We start from the raw sequence: 15,396 nt of genomic DNA on the forward strand, positions 1-15,396 counted from the left end.
TGTGGATGTCTGCCAGAACAACCAACAAAAGTACCTTTCTTAGAGCCCAATCCTATCCAACTTTCCAGCGCTGGTGTAGCCACAATGCAGCCCGGAGATATGGGAAGAAATGTTCCCATACCTTGGGGAGGCCTCTGTGACTGCCTCCCCAACACAGGAAGCAGTGCACACCCCATTGGCACAGCAGCACCAGCATTGGAAAATTGGATAGGATTGAGCCCTTAGTGCCCAGTAACACCTCAATTGCCAGAGTTTTAAGTTACATCAGTTCAAATATTCAGCAGCTTCCACTCTTCAAATTCTGGGTAGGCCAGTGATGAAAAATGGAGTGCTGAATATACCAGCCCTAAATGAATCCATTCAATTGAAAACAACAATTAACCAATGTATTGGAATCACAGAAGATCTGGCGAGGAGGTAGGATGTGGTGTCAGCAGTGGCCCTTTAAGGGTAAGGCCTGGGCATCCAGCAGTGGTGGGAGGCTGCTGGCAGGAAGGAAGACCTCTGTAGGTTAAACAGGCGAGCTACCCTGGTGGTGGGGTCCAGCAGTACTGCAGGGCAGAACCCGGGTCATTTTTGAGGAAAGAAGGGGAGCTAATTAGCTTAAAATGGGCATAATTCTCCAGGCAGAGCTTGGCCTTGGAATCTGGCAAAACAACCAACCTTCTAAAATGTTTTGAAATTAGCAAACCGAAACTCATGCTAATGAAACTAAGGCCCCAAACCTATCAACAATCCAGTGCTGATGCAGCTGTGCCAACAGGCCATGCACTGCATCCTGTGGAAGGGGGGCAGTCATGGAAACCTCCTCCAGATAAGGGAAGATTTGTTTTCTTACCTTGGGTCTGGAATATAGCTGCATCAGCACTGTAAAGTTGGATAGGATTGGGCCCTAGAAGAATGAAATGGAACCTCTTGACTCAAGTGAATTGGCATTCCCATTAATCCATTATTTTCAATATAATTTATATCCAGGGATATTTCCTGCATCATAGTGGATGCTATCAGTTTTCCAGTGCTACCTTTGAAAGTCTTTTCAGAGGCCTTTAGCCAAGAAGAAGCAACAGGCTCAGGAGGTGGCAAACTGAGAAATTTGCCTAGTTACATATGCCTCGGCCATCATCTTTCTCAAGGGTTTCCTGAGAAACAGTGTGTAGCTCATGTTACGTTAACAGTGCAATTCTATCTAACTCCCCATGTAAAGTTGCAGTGGTGACAACATGGTGTCTGCTGCATCCCACAGGGGAGTTTGGGCCTCTGAAGGTCCTCTTGAAGGAAGCAACATTTGTTTCCTTCCCTGCTGTTGCTAACCCCATGGATCAATCTGGACCTGCACCAGTGATATTGCTGGTGCAAGTCTGCATGGACCCATGAAGGCAGATTGGGCCTGGGAACGTGGCTAGTATTTGGTGGACACCTCTGCCACTGAACCAGCCCACTTTCCAGGCTTGATCTGCCTTCCTCCACACTCCCATCATCTCCGTATTCCGCTCACCCCATCCCATTCCACCCTCTCCTCACCACCTCTCCACCCTACGCAGTCTTAATTGGGGTGGTGGGTGTCCCTGCTCTGTAGCCTCATGGACCCATCCACTCACTGTCCAGCATGTGCAATAGCTGGAAAGTGCATTATGCCACCAGAATGCGAGTTCTGGCAGCCGAGTTGGGGTTAAGTGCTCCTGAACACAGTGGAACTTATTTAGAAGAAAACAGCCAGTGGCTAGCACTCTGATATAACTGTTATATCAGATATAAATATATCTGATATATATTTTTTAATTCAATGTTTCAATTTTTATACATTTGAATTTTAACTACTGTAACCCACTCCAAGACTTTGGGATGGAATTTTCTTCCTAATTTCGTCCCAAAGTCTTAGAGTGGGTTACAACAGTTAAAATTCAAATGTATAAAAATAAAGTATTTTCAAAGTAAGAATAATGGCAGGAGAAGAAAACACTCTAATGAAGACATGCAAGTTAATTTTGTTGTTGTTGCATAGTCGTCATGGAGCATGGCTGTGGAGGAATGACCATGGGTCTGTGTGCCATGTCAAGCTCCTGCATTTCATAATGCATCAACACATCACTGTGTGTTACCAGGATTGCAATCCATGTTGGACATGATCCAAGTATTTGAGTCTAAACTGGGCAAAAAGGGAGCCTAAACCAGCACAAGGCGCATTATACTGCCCGGAAAGCACCTTTTCACCACCCCTCCCCCATCTAAAAGAAAAATAAAAAGACACTTTGGCAGATATGATATATGAGGTGCAGATGAGCTGGCCTGGTATTCAAAATATGACCCATTGTGTTGCTAATAGCCCTTAACCAGGCTGCTTTATGACGATAATAAATCCTTTAATATTAATAAAGCAAAGCTTCCATTTTCCGGGCTGGGTGTGCAGGTGTCCTCCCAAGCAACCTGTTCACACTGAGAGCTCCTGATGGCTCTTCTGCTCTGAGGGTATTATTTGGTTGGCTAAGCAGGTGCTGTGTTTAAAAAAAAAAAAGAAAGAAAAAGAAAAAAAAAGCAAACTGGGCTCAGCCAAATAAACAAAAGCCTTGTTTAAATTTGGCTCTGTGAGCATGAAGAATTGGTTAATTTCTGGAGTGGGGAGGGGGAGTGGAGATGGCAGGGGGAGGGCAGTGACTAAACTCTGCTTCTGCTTCTGCTGGGATATGACATTTCCTGTGGTGAAGCCTGCATTGGCTGCTAATAGAGATCTAATTGATGGGTGAAGTCCCATTTCCGCACTCTCTCCTTTATTGCTCTATCCAGTCTGTTGCAAAATATAAACCTTAATCTGATTTAGCAATTCCTCCAGGATTTGGTGCAAGCTCACAGCCCAGGAAAAAAAAAATCGTTATTAAAAAAGTTAAAGCACTAGGCTTGGATCCCAGAGTCTTTGCATGCTTCAGGGGTAGGGAGTGGGGTGGAAAAAGGGTCTTTCTGACATTTAACACTTTTTATTTTTGCAATAATTTCCCCTTTATGATTATTAATATTACAGACTAGGGCAGGGGTGTGGATCAGTGGCAATGCAAGGCCCTTTTCAAATCAGATTGTCAATAATTTGATTTTTTTAAAATAAATTGCATCACTTAAATCTGCTTTCGAGCAGGAGTTCCTCCCTCTCTCCCGCCCTTCCAAGCCTGCCCCTTCTCCTCCTTTTTCATATACTCATGTGATGATCAGCAGTCTTACTTGATTGGGTATGATAAACCTTGTCAAACTTTTCCTTAAGAGTCCTCCCAAGATGGAATTCATTTCGGTGGTTGTAGGGCTGCAGGCCTAAGCAACCTGCCTAACCAGGTGGTGTAATGTCATACTGTTGTCAATGTCATACTATTCTAAAAGCCTGCATGAGCTATAATTAAAGATTAACTGCATGCTTAACAAAATAGATCTTATTTCTAAACACACCATTTAGATGTAAATTCAGATTATATCAGTGGGATGTACATGTGGTGACCTTCCATCCTAAAATTTCGGTAATACAGCCTTCAAAACTTAGTAGGATTTAAATTGTGATTTAGCATAGGGTCTTGGGGGGGGGGGGAACCCTCTTGGATTCAGTGCACTTTCAAAAAAGAGAGATGCTTCAACCCAAATCTACTTAGATATAGTATCAGTTAATCTCTGATTCCACCCTTCCAATTCTAAATGCACGGTGGTGGTTGTGGGAGGGATGGAGACCACACACTGCTTGTGCTAAAAAAATTCATCTGTGTTATCATTATTCCTCGTGTTTTTGCACTGAAACAGATTCTGGGTTCAAAGCTATAAATCCCTCAGTCCTATACCCACTGCATGCAGTGACAGAACCCTTTGGGCGCAATCCTTCAAAATCATAGGCGAAAGCACTTTTGTGCCACCAAGGGAGGAGGGAGGCCATCTAGAGCCTGCTCAGCCAGCCCTGAGCCTGAGCCAGCTAAGCTAGGCTGGCATGGGGTTGGGGTGGGGAGGGGAGGCGGAGGAGGGTGAGCAGGGGGGAGGGGTTGAGTTGAGGGCAGGGCTAGGATTTATGCCAGATCCTATCCCCAGGCAGCCTGGGGCAACTCCAGGCTGTCCAGATCTATGTCATCTCTTTAGGTGGTACAGATCTGAGAAGACCCACTGGGGCTACTGTAGCGTTACTCAGGGTAAGGGAAGTGATTCTCCTTGCCACAGGCTGAGCCGCTTCTCACCCCAACCCTGCCTTGGATTCAGGGCAGGCCCACTGGCCTGCCTGCTCCAGGGCAGGTTAGGATTGGGCTGTTTGTGGTTCTAATTGAGCTGAATCCTCACATCCCAGTCCTACACAGGTTTACTTATTTGAAAAAAAATAGCTGGGTCGCACATGCATGCCTACTACCAGTTTTTTAACATTTTGCAGCTAAACGTGTGACCTGGCAAGCATTATGTTTGAGAGCCAAGGTGAAATTATAGGAAAATACTACTTGTGGCATTTTATATAGGATGACTCATTAGCACATGTGAATCATCACCTGGGCACCGCAGTCAGCAAGTGATGAACCTGTCTGTGTGAAACAGCCCTCTCTGATTCCAGTGGAACTTGCTATATTGTACAGAAATTAGGTGTCAGTTTTCAATTTGCCATGATTAAAGGATTTTTACTTAAGGATTTTGATTGAAAAGTGCAGCGTCTCCAGTTTTTCAGTCTATGGCAGGGGTGCCCAAACCCCGGCCCTGGGGCCACTTGCGGCCCTTGAAGACTCCCAAAGTGGCCCTCAGGGAGCCCCCAGTCTCCAATGAACCTCTGGCCCTCCGGAGACTTGCTGGAGCCCACACTAGCCCAACGCAACTGCTTTCAGTGTGAGGGTGACTGCTTGACTCTCACATGAGCTGTGGGATGAAGGCTTCCTCCACTGCTTGCTGTTTCATGCCTGCGATGCAGTAGCGGAAGCAAAGGAAAGGCCAACCTTGCTTTGTGCAAGGCCTTTTATAGACCTTGAGCTATTGCAAGACATTCATTCATTCATAGAAGTTCATCTTTAATATATTCATTTATGTAAACCTATGTAAATTTATTCAAATTTTAAATGTAAATTGATTCTTTTTTCCCTGGCGCCCAACACAGTGTCAGAGAGATGATGTGGCCCTCCTGCCTAAAACTTTGGACACCCCTGGTCTATGGCATCACATGCACAAAACATCCCATTTGTTTGATCAGCCAATTCACTGCCCAACCTCTCAAGAGCTGCATTGTTGCCAGGCAGATTGAAATGAATGGCATTTATAGGGGCACAGCAACTCGAGTACCATTTTCAATTGTCATTGATGCCTGTGGGAATATACTTTCAAAGCTGTACTTTCCCTCTTCCCATCATACAGCCCCCCCCTTTGGGTCCTACTGGGTATATAAAGAAATATAAAGCCAGTCTCAATATTAATCTGTAATGTAACCTGACATGTTTTATACTGAAATCAGATTTTCTAAAACACCCATGCTTGAAATAATGTGCATGTATAGAGGTTTCATTCTTTGAATACACCTCAGCTGATCTGAACTGACGAAATCATTTGTCCATGAACTTTTAATCAATTCATTACATGCTACAGATAAGTATTACAATGGTAACAGTGATTTGCTGAATATAAACACACACACAGAGAGAGAGAGAGAGAGAGAGAGAGACTCCATAAACCTTCAGCAATGATTAGATGTGATTAAAATCCAATTTTAGCCCCCTCCGCATTTCAAATCCACTGTTTATGACACTCGTGAAATGATTAATGCTTTCACGTCTTTTGCAGTTGAGATTTCAGGAATAAGAGTTTAGTGTGTGACCCCTCTCCCCAGTACATTATTACTGGTGAGATAATAAGCCAAGAAAATATCTACAGGGCCTTCCTGCTCTCCCCAGTGCTGTGGCTGTAGTTCATCAATGGAGATGCGCAGTCCGCAATCTCTTCCAATCTCACAAAAAAAACAAAAAAACCTGTGGCCAACTTCATGGCACTTAAACAACTGAATAAGAGTTCTAGTATTAACTCTGATACATGGAAATGAGAGCTGGCTTATAATAACACTTCATTGGTGCCCTGCTGTGTTAAAATAACACCTCATTGGGTGTTGGTACAAGTAGTCTTATTCAGTTTTGTGAGTGCCATCAAGTCAGCCACTGGTTTTTTTGTTGGTTAGTGATTTGTTGGGTGTCCTGTACTGTTATGTATTAAAGTTAATGGGGAATACAGCAACCATAGTTATGTCACTGCATTTAGGTCGTGCATATAGTAGTTGGCAACCTTCAGTCTCGAAAGACTATGGTATCGCGCTCTGAAAGGTGGTTCTGGAACAGCGTCTAGTGTGGCTGAAAAGGCCGATTCGGGAGTGACAATCCCTTCCACACTGGGAGCAAGTGCAGTCTGTCCCTGGTCTGTCTCCCTAGCTATGGGCCTTCCTTCTTTGCCTCTTAGCCTCAGACTGTTGGCCAAGTGTCTCTTCAAACTGGGAAAGGCCATGTTGCACAGCCTGCCTCCAAGCGGGCCGCTCAGAGGCCAGGGTTTCCCACTTGTTGAGGTCCACTCCTAAGGCCTTCAGATCCCTCTTGCAGATGTCCTTGTATCGCAGCTGTGGTCTACCTGTAGGGCGCTTTCCTTGCACGAGTTCACCATAGAGGAGATCCTTTGGGATCTGCCCATCATCCATTCTCATGACATGACCGAGCCAACACAGGCGTCTCTGTTTCAGCAGTGCATACATACTAGGGATTCCAGCACGTTCCAGGACTGGAACTTTGTCCTGCCAGGTGATGCCGAGAATACGTCGGAGGCAGCGTATGTGGAAAGCATTCAGTTTCCTCTCCTGTTGTGAGTGAAGAGTCCATGACTCGCTGCAGTCAGCTGGACTTTGGACTTTGCTCTCAGTCTGGAGAGGTTGAAGAGCTTTCCATCTGATCTGGTCCGGAGATAGATGCCTTCTGTTGTAGTTCCAAAGGCCTGCTTCAGCAGGACAGCGAAGAAGATCCCAAACAAGGTTGGTGCAAGAACACAGCCCTGCTTCACGTCGTGCATATGATATCAGTGTATTCTATATGGTCTGGTATGGAAAGAGGTCCATCATGGGGGTTGTCAGGTCAGCAGGGGAGGATAGCCCTTGCTTTCCCAATAGCAAAGTGGCATGGGAGCGTAGGAAGACAGCACAAGAAGCAGGCGATCCTAAACAGAGCCAAAGTAGCAGACACAGGCTTGTTTGTTGCAGAAGCATGTATTGGCAAAATGAGCAGGCAGAGAGTAGTAAGTCATACGGTCCAGAAGTCAGGTATACAGCAGGTCAGTCATCAGAAGGCAGGCCAAATCAGTATGCAAACCAGCAGCACAGCATGCAGAAACTCCACCACAACAACCCACACCTTGGTGTCTGTGCTTGCCCCATATATACCAGGGCCAGCCAATCAGAGTAGGGCAACCTCATAGTCACAAGATAGTCTTGTGACCCACTCTGATTGGCTGTCTAGTGGTGCATTGCACCACTCCACCATAGCCTACGTGACTCTGCACACATCTCTCCCAGGTCACATGGCTCCCACCTAACACAGGTGCTGTTGATTGTTAATCACATATACAGTGCTGCTGCTGTTCCTTTAATTGCATTTTACACCAGGCCTGGACATCAAGGCCCCTCCTGCCACATCCTGCCACATCGTGGCTTATAACAATTCAGGGCCTGGGATGCCAAAGGCCTGCAACAGGGGTGGGTGATGCAATGAGCTCTTGCACGGGGTGATGCAAACCCTAGTGGCACTTCTGATGTGGACTTTTGGCTGGTGCCCAACACATTTAACCTACCCAGACACCAGATATGGCCCTCTTTACACCCAGGAATACATCCACTAATATTCCTTGCTCATGCCCTTTCTCCCTTGTAGCTCCATACCATTGCAAGACTATCTCTTGGCAATGGCATCTGTCTTGCTCCTTCTGCTAGTGCAAAGATTTTCAACTGGTGTGCCATGGCACATTGGTGTGCCACAAAAGGTCCACAGGTGTGCCAGAGAAGTTTGGAGCACAGCGGCTGAAAATTGTTGATAACCTCTTCCAGGTTCTACAGCTCTTTTTCTAAGGTAACTGTCTGTAGTAACAAACTGTCCATTCCTCTTCCCCTTGCCAGCTATGCAGAACCTGGAAGAGGCTTCCAGAAGCTGGGAGTGACATCACAAGAGGTGAAGATCATAGAGAAGATCATAGAGGTCCATGTGCCATGAGAAGAAAAACACTGAAAATTGCTGTGCTAGCGTATTTAAATGCTTGATACAAATTTACCTCTTTGTGCTAAATAATCTCGCCCTTTTACCATTTCCTACCAGCCATCATTCCTTGTATTACTGAAATTGTACTTCAAAAGGCAGGGCCATGTTTTGTTTTTGCTTTTCTAAGTACAGACCAATTTTTATATAATGCTCTAAGACAGTGCTCCCCTAACTGTGGGTTGGGAACCACTGGTGGGTTGTGACCTGATTTTTGGTGGGTTGCCAAAGGGTCAGATAACTAATTGCCTCAAGTTCTGAAACTATTCCAAAATCAGATACTCTAGTTCTGCTAACTGCCCTACAAGGAGCTGAGCTTCTGCAGTTTGCATGTGTAAATACAGCGAGATAAATGTTTATGAGTCTTTCTCATTATTACGTATAAATAAATAATTTTTTTTGTGATCTCCTTTTTTTAAAAAGTCTGGTAGGTGGCTAGGTGGGTCCCCAACCATTTTCATGCAGTGTGCCCCAAATGGTCCACAGATGTGCTGTGGGAAATTGGGAAAGGATCATTTATTAGTAGGGCCATTGGGGGATGTGAGCTTCCCCCCCCCCCCCACTGGCAGCACAGTGTGCCTTGTCAATTGTTCAGAAAGCTGATGGTGTGCCTGGAGTACTTTTGAGCCTTGCCAGTGTGCCATGAGATGAAAAAGGTTGAAAATCACTGCGATGGAATGTTGTTTTAAAAAGTGGATCTTAGTGCCCAAAGATTTGGGAACCACTTTAGTGGTGCTCAAACTTTTTGCACTGGGACCCACCTTTTAGCATGAGAATCTGTCAGGAGCCACCGGAAGTGATGTCATGGCCAGAAGTGACATCATCAAGCAGGAAATAACAATTTTAGGCTGCAATCTTACCCACACTTACCCAGGAGTAAGTCCCATTTACTATCATTGTTAGAAGTGTATACACAGTAGCCTGTTAGAAGTACATATCTGTAACATTTCCCCAAATGCAGTCAGATACCATGGCAGCATCAAGTCTAATACATTAAAATTTTGAAATAAATGGAGACCCACCTGAAACTGGCTCGTGACCCACCTAGTGGGTCCTGACCCACAGTTTGAGAAACACTGCTCTAAGGAATAAAATACTGTAGATGTCAGAAACAACCATAAGGTTAAGACCTGGGTCTCCTACACCTTTGCAATCTACTCTGTGGTTGCTCCCATTAACCCTGCCCAATAATCCCCTTAACTACTTAACAGGAGGGTGCCCGCATGGCTAACCAGCCAAGTTAGAGAGGCTGTGAAGGGCAAGGAAGCTTCCTTCCGTAAATGGAAGTCTTGCCCTAATGAGGAGAATAAAAAGGAACATAAACTGTGGCAAAAGAAATGTAAGAAGGTGATATGGGAGGCCAAGAGAGACTATGAGGAACGCATGGCCAGCAACATTAAGGGGAATAATAAAAGCTTCTTCATATGTTAGAAGCAGGAAACCCGCCAGAGAAGCGGTTGGCCCTCTGGATGGTGAGGGAGGGAAAGGGGAGATAAAAGGAGACTTAGAGATGGCAGAGAAATTAAATGAGTTCTTTGCATCTGTCTTCACAGCAGAAGACCTCGGGCAGATACCGCTGCCCGAACGGCCCCTCCTAACCGAGGAGTTAAGTCAGATAGAGGTTAAAAGAGAAGATGTTTCAGACCTCATTGATAAATTAAAGATCAATAAGTCACCGGGCCCTGATGGCATCCACCCAAGGGTTATTAAGGAATTGAAGAATGAAGTTGCAGATCTCTTGACTAAGGTATGCAACTTGTCCCTCAAAACGGCCACGGTGCCAGAAGATTGGAGGATAGCAAATGTCACGCCTATTTTTAAAAAGGGAAAGAGGGGGGACCCGGGAAACTATAGGCCGGTCAGCCTAACATCCATACCGGGTAAGATGGTGGAATGCCTCATCAAAGATAGGATCTCAAAACACATAGACGAACAGGCCTTGCTGAGGGAGAGTCAGCATGGCTTCTGTAAGGGTAAGTCTTGCCTCACGAACCTTATAGAATTCTTTGAAAAGGTCAACAGGCATGTGGATGCGGGAGAACCCGTGGACATTATATATCTGGACTTTCAGAAGGCGTTTGACACGGTCCCTCACCAAAGGCTACTGAAAAAACTCCACAATCAGGGAATTAGAGGACAGGTCCTCTCGTGGATTGAGAACTGGTTGGAGGCCAGGAAGCAGAGAGTGGGTGTCAATGGGCAATTTTCACAATGGAGAGAGGTGAAAAGCGGTGTGCCCCAAGGATCTGTCCTGGGACCGGTGCTTTTCAACCTCTTCATAAATGACCTGGAGACAGGGTTGAGCAGTGAAGTGGCTAAGTTTGCAGACGACACCAAACTTTTCCGAGTGGTGAAGACCAGAAGTGATTGTGAGGAGCTCCAGAAGGATCTCTCCAGACTGGCAGAATGGGCAGCAAAATGGCAGATGCGCTTCAATGTCAGTAAGTGTAAAGTCATGCACATTGGGGCAAAAAATCAAAACTTTAGATATAGGCTGATGGGTTCTGAGCTGTCTGTAACAGATCAGGAGAGAGATCTTGGGGTGGTGGTGGACAGGTCGATGAAAGTGTCGACCCAATGTGCGGCGGCAGTGAAGAAGGCCAATTCTATGCTTGGGATCATTAGGAAGGGTATTGAGAACAAAACGGCTAGTATTATAATGCCGTTGTACAAATCTATGGTAAGGCCACACCTGGAGTATTGTGTCCAGTTCTGGTCGCCGCATCTCAAAAAAGACATAGTGGAAATGGAAAAGGTGCAAAAGAGAGCAACTAAGATGATTACGGGGCTGGGGCACCTTACTTATGAGGAAAGGCTACGGCGTTTGGGCCTCTTCAGCCTAGAAAAGAGACGCTTGAGGGGGGACATGATTGAGACATACAAAATTATGCAGGGAATGGACAGAGTGGATAGGGAGATGCTCTTTACACTCTCACATAATACCAGAACCAGGGGACATCCACTAAAATTGAGTGTTGGGCGGGTTAGGACAGACAAAAGAAAATATTTCTTTACTCAGCGTGTGGTCGGTCTGTGGAACTCCTTGCCACAGGATGTGGTGCTGGCGTCTAGCCTAGACGCCTTTAAAAGGGGATTGGACGAGTTTCTGGAGGAAAAATCCATTATGGGGTACAAGCCATGATGTGTATGCGCAACCTCCTGATTTTAGAAATGGGTTAAGTCAGAATGCCAGATGTAGGGGAGGGCACCAGGATGAGGTCTCTTGTTATCTGGTGTGCTCCCTGGGGCATTTGGTGGGCCGCTGTGAGATACAGGAACTAGATGGGCCTAAGGTCTGATCCAGTGGGGCTGTTCTTATGTTCTTATGTTCTTAACTCTGCCCTTCATCCTGGCAAGAGCGGAGGTGCATGAAGTCGTAGGCCCGGCTTCTCCCTAAACGCTGGGGAAGGTCCCTCTCCGCCCCTGCGATGTCGACAGGGAAGGGTCCCCCCTTTCAATAAAAAGCTTCTTTGCCTCGGTGCTTTCTTTACTGCCCTTTGAAAAAGCCTCGGAAACATCAGCCAGCGGGGCCAGGGGGTGTGCAGGCATTCTGGCGCTTGACAGATTCCCCCCCCCCCCATATCCCTTGATAGGTTAAATGAGGCGGAACGCTATGAAGGGGATCTGAACCGGTCTAAATGATTGATGAAGTCGGGGGCAAAGCGGAGCCTTTTCCGGATAAAGCCCCATACATCCCGGCATAAAGGCTGGATAGTGGCAGGGCTGGGCTGCTTCAAAAGCCCTGGCCCCGGACGCATTGAGAGCAAACAGCCCGGCAAGGTGCTCTCTTGTTGCCTAATCAGGGGATGCACTGAGCCACCAGCCGCCCCAAGGCGCACAGCGCTGCAGAGGAAGTGGAGCGGGTGAAAGGGGAGAGATCAGGCCGAAAACACACACAGCCCTCCGCCTGCCGGCCCCCTCCCGAGGCTTTGCCCAGGGCTGGGCCAGCCTATGCAGCTGCCCGCCTGAGAACCCAGCGTGGGACGAGCCTGGACGCTCCAGGGAGCTGCGAGAGGCGAGCCGGAGCAGAGAAAAGCGGCTGCAGAGAGTGAAAGGACAAATGGAACGTTCGTACTCTTGGCGCCCCGCCCCGCCCCCTCCCACCTCCAGTGGCGTAGCTGGGAGGGGCAAAGCACCAAGTTTTGCAGGGAGCCTCACCAGTCACCAGGGCCTCTGAGAGGAGTTTTATCAGGAGGGTATACAGTTTCTTTCGGCCCCTTTCCAAAGGGGGAGGGGTAAAACAGAGTAGGGGAGGGTGGTGATGGGCAAGCAGAATGGGGGCAGGCCAGGGAAGGGCAAAACAGGGTGGGGGGAGGGTAGAGACAGCTGGAAAAGTCTTCTGAGCCAAGGTCTACCCATGTGGCATTGGCAGATAAATACAGTAATAAGAAAAACCAAACACACTCCTAAGTATATATGACTTGCCAGTAGTTGCAGCTGCATACTTGTGGTACTGTCCCCAGTATCCTATGCAGGCAGCAAGTCTGAGTAGATAGGAAAATATAAGATCCCGGGAACCTTCTGGGCCCCCTCCACTGGCTCCTGGGCCCTCTTTTTGACCCTGGGCTTGGGTACAAATTACCCCCTTTATACCCCTCTCCTAGGCCATGCCAGTCACTGCAATCGCATAGTGCAGTGACTAGGGCAACCAGCTGTCATAACCACAAAAGAGGGCCAGGCACCCCAAAACGTGCCTTGGACGTAGGACATCCAAGGAAAATGTAGGGCTTGACAAAAGAAAAGCACAGGACCTTTGCCTGTTGAATTAAACATTATTACATTGAGAACTATTTTATAGTTAATAATTTATTAATTACAAGAAGGTTATGCACTGCCTGCGCACAGGAGAAAGGATGACATTTAAGTTCTTTTCCAGGACATGAGGCTAAAAAAGAGGACATTTACCCTAACCATGGCCTGCAAGCAGCCCCTCCTCTTCGGAGCCATTCCAGGCAGGATGCCTCTGAAGGGGAGGGGGAGGGGGAGGGGAGGGGCCACTTGCACACCAAGCTGGAGCTCCCTGCAAAACTTAGTGCTTTGCACCCCCTCAAGCTATGCCACTGCCCACATCAGAAGTGGCTGTGGTGTCAGTAGCCTAGAGTTCAAAAGGAAGGACTAACCCCCACCCCCCCATAAGAACTATGGGTTGAAATTAAGAAAGGACAATACATTTAAGCTTTTTTTTTTCTCCAAGAGGAATTGTTAGGAAAGTAGTAATAGTCTTTTCAACTTAATAGTTTTATTTATTAATAATATATAGTTTTCCCAACTCAATCCTAAGCATAGTTAGGAAACTTGGAGAGGGAGGTGTATGTGGTTTCTGGAAAGGTTTTGAAGCAGGTCTGTTCAAACTGTTATCAAAACCTTCAAAAGAGAGATGATACTGAGCACACTGGAGAAATAGAAATGTGCTGTGAGGGACAGTGAGGAGATGTGGCTGAAACAAGTTCAGGATTCACTGGGGTGGGGGAGAGAGGGAGAGAGAGAGAAAGGGAATGGGGGCACCTTCTGAAGTTTGGAAGGTGGTGAAGAAGGAGGGGAGGGACAGAAAGAGCGGGGTTAACTGCAATTATGATGGGGGATGTGTGTGCAGGAGGGGAGGAGGTGGGATGGGGGGAAGAAAATTATTTGCCTTCTCATTTATTCAAGAAAGAGTGCGACCAAGCCTATGTATGTCTACTAGTAGATGTCAATGGGGCTTACTCCTAGGTAAGTGCTACTACCCCTGCTAATTGGGTAAGAGGTACTTTTTCAAGTGGGTGCTCCTTTTTTTAGCAGGGGGAGAGTAACTGGCCCACCTCACCCCAGCACTGTCTGTTCTAGTGGCTGTCTGCTGGTATTCCTTGGCATCTTTTTAGATTGTGAGCCCTTTTGGGACAGGGAGCCATTTAGTTATTTGATTTTTCTCTGTAAACCGCTTTGTGAACTTTTAGTTGAAAAGTGGTATATAAATACTGTTAATAATAATAATAATAATAATAATAAGTGTGGATAGGATTGTGGCCCAGTGCCCTTCCTTCCAAAGCCTTGCCAGGGGAGGCAACGCAGGCAGGGTCACTTTGGGACATTGCAGACAAGGAAAAGGTAGTGTAGCTCTCCAATCCTTTCCAGCCAGCTGCTTCTGGCTCCTACCTGCTTCTACCTTCAGGGTCGCTCTCACTCTCACTCCCTCCTTCCTCTCGCTGCTCGCCCTCACTCCCTGCACTTTCCGCTCACTGGGAGCTCTTCCAGGCTTCTCTAGCTGCCTGGCTGGCTGCCCAATCAGCGTGCAGGGCAGGCACCAGCAACAGCAGGAGCGTTCAAGCCCCTGCATGGCTGCCCCTTTCTCTCCTGCTGCCGCCGCTTCTCCCCTGCACACAGCTGCTGCCGCCGCCTGACTCCTTGGACCTGCAGCACACCTGAGGCAGCCACATGGCACACCAGTGTGCCACGTCACAGCAGTTGAAAACCGCTGGCTTAAGGACACCTGCGATGGGGCATGTGGGGTTGTTGTTCCCCCTTCAGTGGCATAGCAAAGCATTAAGTTTTGCAGGCGCCTAAATGTGCTGTGCAAGTGGCCGCTCCCCCACCCCTTTGGAGCATACTCCTCCATTTTGCTCCCACTGCCCCAAATGCCACCAAAAGAGAGGGAGAGGGGCCACTTTCATGGCATGTTCAGGCATCTGCAAAACTTAGTGCTTTGTACCCCCTCTACTTACACCTCTGGTTCCCCACAACTTCACCAAGGAGAAATTGCAAACAGTGTAAATCTGGACTAAGCTGCAGTGAGATATGAAATCCAATTCTATGCATCCTATTTAGAAGTCACTTTCAACTGGTTTCAATGGGCCTTGAGGTTGGCTAAGTCAATTTTCTGAACAACAAAATATGTGGTGGTCTTTTGTAGTTGCCTGAACAATGGACTTCTCCATCTGCTGTGCTTTCCATTGGCTTGGTATGCTATCAGCAGAGATTGAAATACCCATCTTTTGCGTGGTGCAGTAGCTTGGTGGAGTTACGGCCAATGAACTTCTTAAGCTATCTCCAGCATGTCTTAATGACAATATAACCGTGACAACACAACATTACATACTAGTTCAAACCACACATTTATAAAGTTTTGCAGGGGCTGCTGTAACTTTAACACAACAGAATTTCCCTACCA

Source organism: Tiliqua scincoides, chromosome 6 (genome assembly GCF_035046505.1).
Source record: "Tiliqua scincoides isolate rTilSci1 chromosome 6, rTilSci1.hap2, whole genome shotgun sequence".
Taxonomy (NCBI): Eukaryota; Metazoa; Chordata; class Lepidosauria; order Squamata; family Scincidae; genus Tiliqua; species Tiliqua scincoides.